We start from the raw sequence: 18,264 nt of genomic DNA on the forward strand, positions 1-18,264 counted from the left end.
TTTCTCCCTCGTTGCTGACTTATACTGGATGACCAGGTTTTCTTTTTCTTTCCCTCTACAGTAAGGACACTTACTTTTTCTGTTATGGGACAGATAGTAACATTTTGGACTCTGCAGGCCATACATTCTCTGTCACAACTCTTCAGTTCTGATGTTACAGGGCACAAGCAGCCAGAGACAATGCATAAATGAATGACCATGGCTGTGTTTCAATTAAACTTTGTTTATAAAAACAAGCAGCAGGCTAGATTTGGCCTGTGGCCATAATTTGCCAACCCTTATTGTAGAGGATTAGAAGTTCTACATCGTTTTTTGGGGTTTTTTTAACCAATATACTTTGCATTAATAGAATATACAATTCAACTTCTAACAGGTAATCTAAATAATATTATTTTTACAAAACAGTTTATTTTGCTGATTATGTATGATCAGTCAGCAGCTGCTTTACCAACACCACAGTCTCAGGACCCAGGATTCCCTTATTGGTTCTTGTCACTAAGGTGTTGCCTTTACCTGTACCTACAACCTCATCCACACCTCAGTCCAGGAGAGGGGGAAGGGGAACTGGAGGGCACGCCTCTTCTCTCTAGGGACACAGCCTGAAAGATGCACATATCCCTTTTATCAGAAGTTAGTCAGAGGTCACAGCTGGCTGATAAGGGAGCCTGGGATATGTAGACAAACTGGGAGGCCATGTACCCAGCCACAAATCCTATTACCACAGAAAATGGGGGCGGCTATTTAGGGGGGCATGTGGCAGTCTCTGCTACAACTGAAACTTTGATTTTCTGATTTGTTTCAAGGATTAATTAGTATCTATAACCCTTCGTCCAATCAAAACAAAATCTTTAACATATATTTATTTAGCACATTTAAAATCCAATGATGTTTTTTCTTTCACTTTAACTTGGTTCCATTTATTAAAAAAAAAAAGCTTAAGATAGCCAAAATGAATACACACCTGAAAGTATCTTCTGAGGAAACAACTCAACTAACCTAGGGTATTAATAAGCACAAAGTGGTTTTAAAGAATAATTTCTTGTAGTTACCTTTTAACTGAACATTTTACATAAAAAGTTACTTTATTATACACCCCAGTAGTGTTTCTCAAAGGGTTGCACCATTTCTTGGCTAAGGGAGTGGCAACATATCACATCTTAGGGGCTTTTCAAAATGCAACACTATTCACCACTGGAAAAATACTCTAATACACGTCTTTTTTTCTTTTTTTTTTTTTTGAAACATCCTACAGACTTTAAATTCTAATAAAGTAAATATCAGTCTTTAATATCCCACATAAACAAAAAGCTCTTTGGGGTCCCCCCATTTTTTTAGAGTAAAGAGGTCTTGAAACCAAAAAGTGAGAAAAGCACTGTAGTTTTTCCTTAGCCATATTTGATCAGTTTCTGGCTCTGAACCCATAAAGCACCAATGTGATAGAATTACCAAAAACTGCCATATAAGGCCTTGGCTGGGCTGACCTTTTCGTCCTTGATAACCCAGGAAGGTGATTTGTGGTGCCCTGTTGGACTTGGACCTCTTAGCTTGTTTTCTCCTGTTTTATTCCATTTTATTTTTTCCCTTCACTCTTATTTTCTTTGTCTCATGTTTTTCTTTTTTATTATTTTTCTTTTTCTTATTTTTCTTTACTTTCTTTTCTCATTTTTCTTTTGTTCTTTTTTTCCTCATTCTTTTATTTTAATTTTCTCAATATTTTGTTTTCTTATTATTTTTCTTTTTCATTATTTTTTCTCATTTTTTTATTTAAATTTTTTAGTATTTTTAGTTAGTATTGTTAGTACAGTTGGTGTATTTAGTCAGTGTAGTTAGCGTAGTTACTGTTTATTAGCATAGTTGGTAATATTGTTAGTATATTTAGTCAGCGTAGTCAGCTATTATTGTTTATTAGCACAGTTAGTAATATTGTTGATACAGTTAGCATATTTAGTCCACGTAGTTAGCATAGTTATTGTTTGTTAGCACAGTTGGTGAGCATAGTTAGTGTTGTCAGTGAGTGTAGTTAGCAGGTCACCATGTCTCATGACTTCACAGACATCTCTGTTGACCAGGAGCCCCACAGTGGCCATTACAAACTCCTGGAAACCACTGGCAAGGGCAGCTTTGCCAAGGTGGTGTTGGGCCAGCACATTTTGACGGGGACAGAGGTGGCTGTCAAAATCATAGATCAACGGGTCGCTTACAGACTTCACAGACCTCTCCTGTGAGAAGTCCACGGCATGGCAGTCTTACACCAGCCTAACATCATCCAACTATTCCACGTGATCAACACAATGGACTCACTCTTCCTAGTTATGGAGCTTGTGCCTGGAGGGGACATGCTGGACTACCTTTATGACCACAGCCGCATGTCAGAGGATAAGGCCCGCGGCGTCTTCCGGCAGCTGGTATCAGCAGTGCAGTACTGCCACCAGAAGGGCATTGCTCACGGGGACCTGAACCTGCACAACGTGCTGTTGGGCACTCAGATGAACGCTAAACTTGCAGATCTTGGACTTCGCACATCGTTCAATGGTCATCAGTTGAGCACGTTTTGTGGCAACCCCGTGTATACAGCCCCAGAACTCTTCCTGGGCCAAAAATATGATGGTCCTTCTATGGACATATGGAGCTAGGAGTGCTGCTGTACAAGATGGTCACAAACACTGTCCCTTTCAAGGGAATGAACTGGAGAGAGCTGAAGCAGAAGGTGCTCAGCGGGGAGTAGGTCATGCCATTCTATTTATCCTTTGAAGTAGAAAACTTCCTAAAAAAAACTACTAATCCTCAACCTCCAGACGAGAGAAAATCTAAAAGACATCATGCCAGATCCTTGGCTAACCGTGGGCCAAGAGGAGGAACTCAAGCCTTATGTTGTCATAGACCTCTGGGTGACACAGGAGATGCTGAATCTCTGTTTTCATTGGGAAGACATGAAGGACATGTTGTCAAACAAAACATACAATAATGTCGTGGCCACATACCACATCTTAAACACACAAAAAAATAAAGTCCAGTGTCACACCATCCAGGTAAAGCCCTTCCATCCTCCTAACCTCCAGAGCTATAGTCCCTCCCCAGCCCAGGAGGTTCAGCCAGTGTGCTCTTGTTTCCAACAGGCAGAGCAGCAGCCCATGGACCATGAGTCAGGGCAGCCCATGGACCAAGAGTCTGCCAGGCCTTCAACCATCCCAGAGTCCAGCCCCACCACTTCCAGGCCCAGCCCAGACTCCAGGACCGCCACTCCCGAACACAGACCGGGTCCAGCACCACTATCCTTAGCCCAGACCCCCTGTGTTGCCCTGGGGACTCTCCCTCCAGCCACAGCACCATCAGCAGCAGTGATAACCCAGAGGAAATCAGCCAGGGCCAGCAGGAGGGTGGCTAGGAGGTGCTTGAACTTTTTAAGAAAGCTCTGCTGCCCCATCCAAAAAGAGGCACTGCAAATGCAATCAAGTAAAGCCCCTTTAGGTTTTGGACATCAAGGCAGGGCTACAACCAGACTCTGGGGAGGTCAAGCTGGGATCCCTGCATTTTAAATGCTGAACTGGGCAAAGCTGAGGTTCAGGGAGCCCGATCACATGGTGGGGGAGATTGGCCAGAGGCTGCAAGCAAACTGCAGGTGGCAGCAGTGCAAGAAGTACACACTGTGTGTGCAAGGAACCCTGGACAAGAGGATTTAGTCCAGTGGTCAATGGAGGTGTGCAAAGCGCCGTGGCATTCTCTGCATGGGATTCACATCTAGGGTATCTGGCATCACCATGGCCTTCAGAAGCACTGTACCCAAAATCCCTGGTGAGTTTGAAGGATGGCTTGGAGCCCTCTTTGTATGTTGTGCCCTCTTGGTCTTCTGTTCCCTTGGCTTTGAACCCTCAGCTCCCTTGTCCCTTTTTCCTTTATGGCAGGATGGTGTTACTTGCTCACATAGCACACTTGCTGCCTTCTTCTTGTGGATGAGTTTTGTAGTTTAAGACCTTTCTGAGTCTGGCTGAGCAGTCTCCTCCAGAGCAAAATGCCATGCACTCTGCAGGACCTGTTGCAGTTAAAATTCAGGAGGGAAATCTCAGCTGCAGAAGTCCTCCCTGGAGGAGCAAAGGGTCCCAGCCCCACACCAGGCTCCACAGCCCAGGGTTCCAGTGCCGGGGAGAGAAGTCCATAATTTCTGGCTGTGAAAACCAGTGGAGATTGTGACTGGGTGAGTGAAGGGTGGCTGCATTCCCAGGTGTTCGTTCCTCTTAAAAGGTCCACACACGGACTTGCTGACTGATGGACTCACTCACTCTGAGCTCCAGCACTGGGGCAGCAGCTAGAAAGGCACCAGGGACACACAGGGAGGAGCTGAATTGTCTGGCTTCAGGACGAGGGCTGGAGGGGCAGCTTTCTCCCGGAAGGACCAATTATGCTTTAACTGCTGTCATCTCCCTAGATTCGGGTTCTTCTAACTCCCCTTTGAGTTTTTGGTGCTCCACACCCCTTATTTAATAGATGTAACTGCTTTATCAATGATCATTCTCTAAGATCTGACCCCCAAACTTTCAGGACAATTATTCTACAACTTTCTCTCCTTTTTTCATGGAGAAAGAAGCAGCACATGAGAAAGGCTTAATACATTTGCTTAGAAAGAACTGGGTTTTCATTACTGCAATTTACACAAGAGTTTTTTGTTTAGTGGTGGACAATGTGAAATGAAATATCTGCTACTGTGACATGATGCTAAGTGAAGGAACAGCCCTCCACAGACAACGTGTCAGTAAATTGATTCCCTGCTGTTATTGTAACTGTTCTGAGAATCTCAGTCATCATCCCCCTTTATGAATAATTCTCTATTCGCATATATGGGTGTCTGACAGTTTGTTTACACGCACATTGGGGAGAAAAGCCAAAATTATTTGGCTTGGCGTCAAAAACTGCCTCTATTTTTGTTGTCTGCTGTGCTCTCATTCAATGCATTTTAATAAGTTTTGAACAATGTGTGAATTTGAGTCAGAGGAGCTAGAGGAAAGGCTGGGATGACACGCACTTATTATAGGATATAAATGGATGAGACGTCATCTATTGTTTGCCATGCCAACAAACCTTAAATTAATGCCCTTTCTCCTTCACAATTGAATTGTTCTCATTATGGCATCTGGGCACAAGCAGCTTGGCATAATTTGGTGATTTCCTTTAAGAGGTTTTAAATCTGAAGTCATGCTTGAGTTAATCTCTAAGTTCTATCTCAACCAGATTTTATCAGTTTTCTTTAGGGGTTGGGCTTTGGAAGGCTTCTTCCACATATGGCCCTTAGACGTTTGTAGTTCATTGTGTGGGGATTTATCCTGACCCAACCAAAGGCAGAAAGAAGTGCAATATTGGATTCCTTAGGGGATGGAATCTCCCTTTTTTTGCACACTGCCCTCCTGCCCTTTGGCACAATATTAAACCAACAGTGAAACAAACTAAAATTTAAAAAGCATTGGAACACATTAATTTTTTTTCATAAGTGAAAAAGTAACTTGGACTCTCTCATTTAAGTCTTATTGAGTAGCCCCTTAAAATTCAGACTCTACCTCTAGCAACAGAAAGAAACTTCAGGTAGCTTAAATATCCTTGTTTGTCTTTCTGTTGCTAGAGGTAGAGTCTGAATTTTAAGTTGCTGAAACTGAAAAACTGCTATTTGGGGGTCCATAACTAATTTCTGCATGTTAAAATGTAAATTGGAATCTATTCTGTGGACAAGCCCTTGTTAGGTTTTGCATTGCAGATAAATGTAAAGCAAATAACTCCACATTAATTTTGGGAAATCCCCAAACCACTGAAATAATACAAATATTGATGCTTTAGACTGAGATGTTTCACTCAGTTTAGAAATGGGAATTGGACATGTTTTAGTAAGACTGTGTCCTTGAAGAAAAATGTCTTTTTTCTAGATATATATTTGAGCTGCACTGAATGTGTCCCAAAAGGGTAGTTATTTAGGACTGAATAACCTAAACTTTGATTGATACGTTGCCATTAATTGTGTGATTGCATTGCAATAGACGGGATGGAGCATCAGACTACACTGAGTTTCCCACCTGTCATTCATACTAGGATGGAAAAAAGAAAGGTGGGTTTTATTTTATTTTATTTATTTTTTTTAATTTATTTTTAATTTATTGGGGTGACAATTGTTAGTAAAATTACATAGATTTCAGGTGTGCAATTCTGTATCACATCATCCATAAATCACACTGTGTGTTCACCACCCAGAGTCAGCTCCCCTTCCATCACCATACATTTGATCCCCCTCACCCTCATCCCCCACCCCCCAACCCCTTTACCTTCTGGTAACCACCAAATTACGTTCCCCAGATTAATTTTCAAGCCCGTGGCCATCCTATGGTCACCGATTGCCCTCCAGTCCCCTCACCCTCCCCCCCACCCCCCCACCCCTCCCGCCCATCTAGCAACCCTCAGTTTTTCCTCATTGTCTCCCAAACTGTTTCTGATTAGTTCATTCACTTATTCTTTTCTTTAGAATCCGCAAATAAGTGAGATCATATGGTACTTATCTTTCTCTGTCTGACTTATTTCACTTAACATAATGTTCTCTAGATCCATCCATGTTGTTGCAAATGGTAAGATTTCTTTCTTCTTTATGGCTGCATAATACTCCATTGTATAAATGTACCACAGTTTCTTAATCCAGTCATCTACCGATGGGCATTTTGGTTGTTTCCATGTCTTAGCTATTGTGTATAGTGCTGCAATAAACATAGGAGTGCATAAAGATTTTTGAATTGAAGTTTTGGATTTCTCCGGATAGATACCTAGGAGTGGAATTACTGGATCATAAGGTAGTTCCATTTTCAGATTTTTGAGATACCTCCATACTGTTTTCCATAGCGGCTGCACCAATCTGCAATCCCACCAACAGTGCACAAGCGTTCCCTTTTCTCCACATCCGCGCCAGCACTTGTTGTTTGTTGATTTATTGATGATAGCCATTTTGACTGGGGTGAGGTGGTATATCATTGTGGTTTTTATTTGCATTTCTCTGATGGTTAGTGAGGTTGAGCATTTCTTCATATGTCTGTTTGCCATCTGTATGTCCTTTTTAGAAAAATGTCTCTTCAAGTCCTCTGCCCATTTTTTAATTGGATCGTTTGTTTTTTTGGAGTTGAGTTGAGTGAGTTTTCCATAGATTTGTGATATTAATCCCTTATCAGATATATCATTGGCAAATATCTTTTCCCATTCAGTAGGATCCCTTCTTGTTTTATTGATGGTTTCCTTTGCTGTGAAAAAACTTTTTAGTTTGATATAATCCCACATGTTTATTTTTTCTCTTAGTTCCCTCGAGCGAGGGTATATATCAGTAAAAATCTTACTCCGGGTAATGTCTGAGAAGTTTCTTCCTATATTTTCTTCTAGGTATTTTATGGTTTCAGATCTTACATTTAAGTCTTTAAGCCATTTTGAATTTATTTTTGTATATGGTGTAAGGAGGTGGTCCAACTTCATTTTTTTGCATGTGTCTGTCCAGGTTTCCCAGCACCATTTATTGAATAGACTGTCATTACTCCATCATACATTCTTGCTTCCATTGTCGTAGATTAAATGGCCATATAGGCGTGGATTTATTTCTGGACTCTCTATTCTGTTCCATTGATCTATGTGTCTGTTTTTATGCCAGTACCATGCTGTTTTGATTACTGTAGCCTTGTAGTATAATTTGAAGTCAGGTATTGTTATACCTCCCACTTTGTTCTTATTTCTCAAGATTGCCTTTGCTATTCGGGGTCTTTTATGGTCCCATATAAATTTTAGGATTATATGTTCTATTTCTGTGAAAAACGACGTTGGCAGTTTGATAGGAATTGCATTGAATATGTATATTGCCTTAGGCAGTATGGACATTTTAACTATATTAATTCTTCCTATCCATGAACATGATATGTGTTTCCATCTATTTATATCTTCCTTCATTCCTTTCTTCAGTGTCTTATAATTTTCTGAGTATAGATCTTTTACTTCTTTGGTTAAATTTATTCCCAGGTATTTTATAGTCTTTGGAGCGATTGTAAATGGGATTGTTTTTTTAATTTCTCCTTCTGATGTTTTATTATTGGTATATACAAATGCAACTGATTTCTGAATATTAATTTTGTATCCTGCTACTTTACTAAATTCATCTATCAGCTCTAATAGCTTCTTGGTGGAGTCTTTAGGGTTCTCTCTATATAGTATCACATCGTCTGCATACAATGATAACTTTACTTCCTCCTTACCAATCTGGATGCCTTTTATTTCTTTTTCTTGTCTGATTGCTGTGGCAAGAACTTCCAGGACTATGTTGAATAGAAGCGGAGATAGCGGGCAACCTTGCCTTGTTCCTGATCTTAGGGGGAATGGTTTTAGCTTTTCCCCATTGAGTATGATGTTAGCTGTGGGTTTGTCATATATGGCCTTTATTATGTTGAGATAAGATCCCTCTATTCCCACTTTCTTAAGGGTTTTTATCATAAATGGCTGTTGGATTTTATCAAATGCTTTTTCTGCATCTATTGATATGATCATGTGATTTTTATTTTTCATTTTGTTAATGTGGTGTATCACATTAATAGATTTGTGGATGTTGAACCACCCCTGCATACCAGGGATGAATCCCACTTGGTCATGGTGAATGATCTTTTTAATGTATTGCTGAATTCTGTTCGCTAATATTTTGTTGAGGATTTTTGCATCTATGTTCATTAAAGATATTGGCCTGTAGTTTTCTTTTTTTGTGGTGTCTTTGTCTGATTTTGGGATCAGGGTGATAGTGGCTTCGTAAAAAGTGTTTGGGAGTCTTCCCTCCTTCTGGATTTTTTGGAAGAGCTTGAGGAGAATTGGTGATAATTCTTTTTTGAACGCTTTGTAAAATTCACTTGTAAAGCCATCTGGTCCAGGGCTTTTGTTTGTTGGGAGACTGTTGATTACTGATTCAATTTCCGTGGTGGTAATCAGTCTATTCAGGTTTTCTGTTTCTTCTTGAGTTAGCCTTGGAAGGTTGTACGCCTCTAGAAAATTGTCCATTTCTTCCAAATTGTCAAATTTGTTGGCATATAGTTGCTCATAGTAACTTCTTAAAACTCTTTGTATTTCTGCAGTGTCCGTTGTCACTTCTCCTCTTTCATTTCTGATTTTATTAATTTGGGTCCTCTCTCTCTTTTTTTTAATGAGTCTGGCTAAAGGTTTGTCGATTTTGTTTATCTTCTCTAAGAACCAACTCTTGGATTCATTGATCTTTTGTATTGTTTTTCTGGTTTCTATTTCATTTATTTCTGCTCTGATCTTTATTATCTCCTTCCTTGTGTTCCCTTTGGGCTTATTTTGCTGTTCTTTTTCCAAATCCCTTAAATGTGAAGATAAACTGTTGATTAGTGATGTTTCTTGTTTCTTTAGGTAGGCCTGCAAAGCTATGAATTTCCCTCTTAGGACTGCTTTCGCGGCATCCCATAGATTTTGGGTCGTCGTGTTTTCATTTTCGTTTATCTCGAGATATCTTTTGATTTCTTCCTTGATCTCCTGTTTGACCCATTCATTATTTAGTAATAAGTTATTCAGCCTCCATGAATTGATGTGTCTTCCAGTTTTTTTCCTGTAGTTCATTTCTAATTTCATAGCATTGTGATCAGAGAAGACAATTGGTATGATTTCAATTTTCTTAAATTTATCAAGACTTGTTTTGTGGCCTAACATATGATCTATCTTGGAAAATGTTCCATGTGCGCTTGAGAAAAAGGTGTATTTTGCAGCATTGGGGTGAAATGTTCTGAAAATATCGATTAAATCCAAGTGGTCCAATGTATCATTTAAGGCTGTTGTTTCCATATTGATTTTCTGTCTGGAAGACCTGTCCCTTGTGGTCAGAGGTGTGTTGAAGTCCCCGACTATAATAGTGTTACTGTTGATCTCTGCCTTTATGTCAGTCAGTACCTGTTTTATATATTTAGGTGCTCCTATGTTGGGTGCATAGATGTTTACTAGGGTTATGTCCTCTTGTCGGATCGATCCCTTTATTATTATATAGTGCCCATCGTTATCTTTTAGTATGTTCTTCATTTTAAAGTCTATTTTGTCAGATATAAGTATTGCAACTCCAGCTTTTTTCTCGTTTCCATTTGCATGAAATATGTTACTCCAACCCTTCACTTTCAGCCTGTGTGTGTCTTTTGTTCTGAGGTGAGTCTCTTGTATACAGCATATACAAGGGTCTTGCTGTCTTATCCAGTCAGCCACCCTATGTCTCTTGATTGGAGCATTTAATCCATTTACATTTAAAGTGATTATTGATAGGTACATAGATATTGCCATTTTTAAATTTGTAGTTAGGTTGTTTTGATCTTTCTTCTATTTACAGAAGTCCTTTTAGTATTTCTTGCAATGCTGGCTTGGTGGTGATAAATTCCTTTAGCTTATTTTTTTCTGGAAAGCTCTTTATCTCTCCATCAACTTTAAATGATAGCCTTGCTGGATAAAGCAATCTAGGTTGTAGGCCTTTGTTTTCCATCAAGAAAGGTGGGTTTTAGACTGAGGGAAGGAGATTCTCTCTCTCTCTCTCTCTCTCTCTCTCTCTCTCTCTCTCTGAATGGCTGAGAGAGGTGAGAAACTAGGCTCTTGGAAAAAAAGAACATGGGAAGTACTATTTTGGGGAATAAGCATGTGTCTGCATATAGTGACAGATCAGGAGAAATGACCTGTAGGGGACCTCTGTGACGGGGCATGGTCCATGGACTCTACTTAACTTTTCCAGCCCAGAATTTCCTAAACTTATTCAAATAAGGAAGCCCTATGTAGCATAATACTTGTTCATATGCCACAGAATACTTTTCTGAAGAATACACTATGGGAAATGGTGTTAGCCAGACTTCCTCCTAGCATGTATTAGAATCACCCAGATGGCTTGTCAGACCACAGATTTCTGGCTCCACTCCCAAAGTTTCAGATCCAGTAAGTCTGGGGTGGGCCTGGAAGATTTACATTTCTAACAAGTTCTGGTGCACATGCTGATGCTGCTGGTCCAGGAACCACACTTTTCGAATGAATCACAGACTGAAATAGTCTGATTTTTTTTCTCTCTGGAGTAACACAGATAAAATCAAGAAGTAGTCATTGAAATAAAGGCCAAAAATGAAAAGCCCATAACTAACATACTCAATGGCAAAAAACTCAAAGCTTTTCCTCTAAGATCAGGATAAAGGCAAGGATGTCCACTCTTGAACACTTTTCTATTCAACATACTACTGGAAGTCCTCACCAGAGCAATTAGGCAAGAAAAAGAAAAGCCATCCAAATTAGAAAGGAAGAAGTAAAATTATCCCTGTTTGAAGATGACATCTTAATCTTACTATATAGAAAACCTTAAAGACTCCACAAGAAAACTATTATAATTAATAAACTAATTTAGTAAAGTTGCAGGATACAAAATCAATATACAAAAGTTCAGTTGTGTTTATATACACTAACAAAAAGCAATCTGAAAAGGAAATTAAGGGGAAAAAATCACATTTACAATAGCACCAAAAAGAATAAAATGTTTGTTAATAAATTTAACTATGTAATTTTACTAACAATTGTCACCGCAATAAATTAAAAAAAAAAATTTAACCAAGGAGGTGAAAGACTTGTATACTGAAACTACAAAACATTGATGAAAGAAATGAAAGGAGACACAAATGGAAAGACATCTCATATTCATGTATTGGAAGACTTAATATTGTTAAAATGTTCATGCTGTCCAAAGCAAGCTACAGATTCAGTGCAATCCCTATCAAAATCCCACTGGCATTTTTTACAAAAATAGGACAAAAGAATTCTACACTTATATGGAATGAAAAGCCATGGTAGCCAAATCAATCTTGAGAAAGACCAAAACTAGAGCCATCACACTTTCTGATTTCAAAATATATTATAAAGCTGCCATAATCAAAACAATATGGTACTAGCATAAAGACAGACATATAGACCAATGGAACAGAATAAAGTCCAGAAATAAATCGACACACACAAGGTCAACTTCAACAAAAGTGCCAAGAATACACAATGGGGAAAGGATAGTTTCTTCAACAAATGGTGTTGGGAAAACTGGATACCCACATCCAAATAATGAAATTGGACCCTTGTCTTACACCATACAAAAATCAACTCAAAAAATAAAGATTTAAATGTAACATTTAAAACTGTAAAACTCCTAAAAGAAAACATAGAGGGGAAACTTCATGACATTGGTCTATGCAGTCATTTCATGGATATGACACCAAAGACATAGGCAACAAAAACAAAAATAAACAATTGAAATTACATCAGACAATCAACAGAGTGAAAAGGCAATGTATAAAATGGGAGAAAATATTTATAAATTGTCTGATAAAGGGTTAATCTCCAAATATATAATGAATGCCTATAATTCAACAGAAAAGAAAAAAAAAAACCAACAACACATAAATAACGTGATTGAAAACTGGACTAAGGGACTTGAATAAACATTTCTCTAATGAACACACATAAATTTTTTCACATATATATGAAAAAATGCTCAATGTCATTAATCATCAGGGAAATACAAATCACAGCCACAATGAGATATTACCTCATATCTGTCAGGATGGCTGTTATCAAAATAACAAAAGACAACAACTGTTGGCAAGGATGTGGAGAAATTTAAACCCTTGCACACTGTTGGTGGGAATACAAAATGGTGCAGGCACTATGGAAAACAGTATGGAGATTATTTTAAAAATTAAAAATAGAATTAATGTATAATCCACTAATCCCACTTACAGGAATTTAGCCAAAAGAACTGAAGTCAAGATCTCAAAGAGATAGTAATACTTCCTTCCATGTTTGTTGCAGCACTACTCACAATAGCCAAATGTGGAAACAATATAAATGTCTATCGACAGATGAAAAGATAAAGAAAATATGGTATATACATACAATGGAATGTTCTGTAGTCTTAAAAAAGAAGGAAATCCAGCAATATGAATTTGACATATTGGAGTGACAACATGGAGGAAAGTTGAGGACATTAGGTGAAGTGACATAAGCCAATCACAGACAACAAATACTGCATGACTCTATTTATATGAAGTATCTAAAATAGCTACGTTCATAGACTCAAAGAGTAGAATGGTGGTTGCCAGGGACTGGGGAGAAGGAGAAATGGGGAGTTACTAATTTAAAAACATACAGTTTCAGTTAAGCAAAGTGAAGGAGCTCTAGAGATCTGTACAACGTTGTACCTATAGTCAACGATAATGTATTTTACACTTAAAAATTTATTAAGAGGGTGGATCTTACATTGATGTTACCACAATAAAAAAAGAAAACTAAACTAAAAGAGAAATAGTCATTGAATTCATATCATGAGCAGGGTATAGAAGGTTTGTTCTGCCCCAGAAGTGAAAACGCACATTGATGAAGAACATCCCAGAGAAAAAGTTTTAAAACAGTGACCCCTCAGTTATAGCAAGGTAATTTTTAAAATTAACAAGTACTTACTATATTATCCATGCTTTCTGGCTATTTTGACCATTTTACAATTTAATTGTGTTTTTATTTCAAGTGTAAAATAATTGAGAGGAGTTTTACTAATTAATATTAGCTATAGTAAATTTTCTGCAATCTTGCCACCTTAAGCGCCATTTGGGCATGCTGGTTTATATTATCACAGCAGTTCAACATCCAGTCAATTAAATCTGAAGAAGCCCAGTTAGTCATTAGACGATTTGAATGCATAACAATCAACAACTGGGTTTGTTGATTGCTTTGGCTGAATTGATTAAATGCCTCAGAGAAATAGTAGAAACACTTCAGTTTGTATGGCAGCGTTACATTTCTGCTTTCCAGTAATTATAATCTCTGATGAGCCAACACTTCCAAAGGAAAAACTGAACATTTCTGAATTGGCGTCTCATTTACAATATATTATTATCTTCATTATATTTACCTGAAATAGAGAATTAGCAAAAACAAAACCAAAGTACAGCAGAATAGATGAGCTACCTGTTCCCAGCCAGAATTCATCTAGAGTAGTTAAATATGCACACAATCACTATTTCTATGTGTGCTTCATTCCAAGTAGCTTTAGGCCTTGCCTCTTGGCACATCTGCCTATAGTGATGAACTTCAAGAAAATGTCAAGGTCACACTTAGGGAGCCATTCAACTACACATCTTGTAATGTGCATCTTAATGACTATGGCAGCCCTGAACTTGTGCTGCTCAAATATCCGCTGTGATGAGCATAATTGACTATGGTCCTAGTAGCTGCTCCTCTGAATACACCACGGCATTTGCACTAAGGTCACAAATCCCACAGTCAGTGACTGAGCATGATGCAGGTACAAATATGAGCCGGTTCCTCTGCAACGTGAGACTCCTTCCATGGGTAACTTGGCTCAAGGACTCCCCGTTGGTTTGGCTGACTCTCTCTTGGAACTGCACTGCAGTCTTAGACTCTTACCACCCAACTGTCCTTCCCCCTCTGCTTCCAAGGGGTCAGAACTTTGTTTCCCTCCAAGGACTCTTTCTGCCTACTCCAGCTCTCTCCCCCTTTATCCGTGACAGCTGTTACCTTCTCTTGTGCCGCTAACCCCGTCTTGATGTCTGCTTCTTGGAGGACCCAAACTCACAATGACCATGATCTCTATACTATCTCAAAGCAAAATCAAGGTAACCTGTGGTTTATGAATGAATTTTAAATAATGGGAAAAATAATGCTGGACCTAGAGTAAAATAAAAATCTGAAAGTTTAATAATTTTCTTGTCAGGATCACAAATTAACTATAAAACTGGTTGATATTTTCTGGTGTTACTTCCTTTTATTTTGCATGGCAAAAATATCCACAGCAGCACATCGCAATGATAAAAAGTCTGGCTTCTCCTGATTTGCCCCCTCTATTATTCAAAGATGGATGTAGAGATATTGAAAACTCTTTTGTGTTAGAATTTATAGCTTTTCACTAATTCAAAAAAATATATGCATCCCTATGTTTATTGCAGTGCTATTTACAATAACCAGGACATGGAAACAACCGAAATGCCCACTGGTAGACGACTGGATTAAGAAACTGTGGTACATTTATACAATGGAGTATTACTCGGCCATAAAGAAAAATGAAATCTCACCATTTGCAATGATATGGATGGACCTAGAGAACATTATGCTAAGTGAAATAAGTCAGATGGAGAAAGACAAATACCATATGATTTCACTTATATGTGGAATCTAAAGAATAGACTAAATGAACAAACCAATCAGAAAAAAAGAATTTATAGTTTTTGATTAACTAATACGTTTTAGAACAGTATTTAAAAAAAAAAATTAAAAACCACCACCTAGTTCAAAGATACCATGACAACCATAGTTACCATTTTAGTATGCTTTTTTCCTGTATTTTTTCTATGCATATATTTATACCTACAAAGATGAGATAATAGTTTATGCATAAATTTAGTATCCTGCTTTTGCCCACGGTATTAAAAATTTTTATAGACTACTTTTAATGGCTGCATAATATTGCAGTATGCATTATCCTATCATTTCATTTTATTATTTACTCAACTATTTGTTTATTTTTAGAATTCAGATAATTTCTAATTTTTCTGGCTATTGTAAACAGCCTATAATGATATCCTTGTAGTCTGCATTTGGGGATTTTTTTCTTCCTTTATATACTCATAGATCCCTAGAAGTCCTTCCTGGTTTCCTGATAAGCTTGCAGCTTGAGAAGAATCAAACAGCCTTACTCCCCACATCCACACAGCATGTTAGAAGGACATGGGCCTAGCACGCAGAAGCCTCCTTATTCCACTAACTATGTGGAGGTCCTACACAAGTCTCTTTACCTCAGAGTCCATGAGTATAAAATCAGGGAGTTGAATTAGATTATCCTTATCATTCCACCCATGTTTAATATTGCTTAAAGTTTCATTTAGTAGACCTAGCTCCTATCCAGCACCATACTTCTTCTCCTCATACAGTTAGGGCTGTATAGACACAAAGGAATGCCGCTGGTAATGGATCCCAGGATATTACTGTATTACTATCTTTGTGCCACAAAGAACCCTCAACATTATATAGGAATATGGTTGGTCTTGTGACTCACCCTCTCAAACGCATATTACTTATTGTTTGTGTGTTTTCCCATTACTTTTGGCTTCTAAGTATTAAGAAGTATATTATAGCTCTGTGAACCTGCTCACTGATCCTTCCAATATTAACCCAAGGCAAAATGTTGTTCACCTGCTAGATATTAAGATATCGTATTTAAAATTTTTTCTTCTGTGTTCCCTGAATTTACATCTGGCTCAGTCTTCATATAAAGACTATATTAAGTGTTCCTCTGTGCATGAGCCTGTGCTAGGAATTACAAAGACATTTATTTTGATGAGGAGGAATTTCTAATTAAAAAACCACAACACTGATGACAAAGGAGCATCTAAACAACCAGGAAAGGAGCGTTCTGAGGAATTGAGTTTGGGGAGGCTGGAGCTTCTGCAATATTGTGCTCCTCAGAGAGAAGATAGGATTCCAGAAGCTTTTCAAATGAAGTGGCAAGGCTTAGGGTCTGCCAGAGAGAGAACATTTCAAGATCTGGGATCTAAACTAGGAAAGCTATTTTTCCTGATAAAGGTGGAAAGAGCCGTCTAATGTTTTACAGATTGAAAATAACTCAGATACAGAATAAATAGGAATGATAACTTTAGGAAAGGCAGGTCTTAGCAAATGGCGCTGCAAACAAGTAATGGGAGTTAGTGTGGAGACCAGCAGCTGATCCAGGTTATTCCCTTTGTAGGAGTCTGATGTGGTGGAATTGAAATTTGCAGAGAATGCACCCAATGGGCGATCGGAGGGGTCTGCCTCTGAAGGAGGAGGTGGCAGCCTCTGAAAACTCTGTCCGCAAATTGTTGGAACTCCTGCCAGGAAAAGTTCTTAAAGGAAAAAAGTGGATGTGAGACCAGCCACCTAGAAGAACCTGTCACAGTTTAAGGCACGAGCTGAGAAATGTGAGTATGTTTGAATGTCCAGAGTGGGAATAGCTCAATCATGCCCCAGATTCTAGTAATTCTGCTTATGGATGAGCCATACCCTCTGAGAACCTTGTACCTACTCCTTCAGGTTTTTACCTGATGCATCTGCCCCCACCCCCATTTCCGTCCACCACTTTCTGTCCTCAAACTTTGGAGTCCCTCCTCCTCATTCTGGCATCCACTACTAGCATCTCATGTCTTTTCCATTACTTCATTTAGCTGTACCGCCCCCTGGGCCATTTCACCGGCCCTTCACCTTAATTCAGCCTTCTTTCCCCACCAAATGCTATGGTGAGGCTGTGGGGACAGAGCCAGGAGTGCAGTTTCCAGGCTCTCGGCCTCACGTGGAAAGGTGCTGGCTCGGGTAGTAAACTGGGATTGGATGGCCATCAGCTGTGGCTAGTTGGCCGTCAGCTGTAACCAGTGAGCCATTGGACACTGATAGAACTGCTGTGGCTACGCTAGCAGAAAAATGGGGGCCAGCAAGAAGATGGTGGCTGAGCTAGCAAGGGGCGCAGTGAGGGATTGCGAAAAGTGTGGCTCCTGCTTCCTGTGTCTCCAACCCAGCCGCCAGTGAGACTATAGTGGTATGACTCCCCCATCTATGGCTCTGTGGGTGTTCCTTTTTGGCCTCACCATGTCCTGCGTTCTTATGTGGGGAGCAGGAGCAGAGACCCCGCAGGCTGCCCCGCACGACAGAGGCCTCCACCAGATATTTACACGAAGGCTTTTGAACTCTCTAACCACCATGGAAGCCAAGATTTGGGCATTCCTCCCTCTATGGTGAGTGAAGCTGAATTTGAAGAGATCATGAAGTGATTTTTGTGTCTGTATTCATCAGAGATACTGGTTTGTAGTTTTCTTTTTTTGTGTTATCCTTACCAAATGTTAGTATCAGGGTAATGTTGGCCTCATAAAATAAGTTAGGAAGTATTGCCTCTTCTTCAATTTTTTGGAAAAATTTGAGAAAGACAGGTATTAAATCATCTTTGAATGTTTGGTAGAATTCACTAGTGAAACCATCTGGTCCTGGACTTTTGCTTTTGGAGGGGTTTTGGGCGATTGTTTCTATTTCCTTACTGTTGATCAGTCTATTTAGATTTTCCAGTTCTTCATTACTCAGTCTAGACAGGTTATATATTTCTAAAAACTTGTCCATTTCTTCTAGTTTATTGAATTTGGTGGCATATAGTCTTTCAAAGTACTGTTACATGATCCTTTTTATTTC

At 38.9% G+C, this 18,264-nt stretch overlaps 1 pseudogene; it reads left to right on the forward strand.

The window, feature by feature from the left end:
• Positions 1-2,819: 2,819 nt before the first annotated feature.
• Positions 2,820-17,855, forward strand: LOC117023122 (cleavage and polyadenylation specificity factor subunit 7-like; annotated as a pseudogene).
• The last annotated feature ends 409 nt before the right edge of the window (positions 17,856-18,264 follow it).

The sequence above is a fragment of the Rhinolophus ferrumequinum genome, chromosome 6, assembly GCF_004115265.2.
Source record: "Rhinolophus ferrumequinum isolate MPI-CBG mRhiFer1 chromosome 6, mRhiFer1_v1.p, whole genome shotgun sequence".
NCBI classification, from domain to species: domain Eukaryota; kingdom Metazoa; phylum Chordata; class Mammalia; order Chiroptera; family Rhinolophidae; genus Rhinolophus; species Rhinolophus ferrumequinum.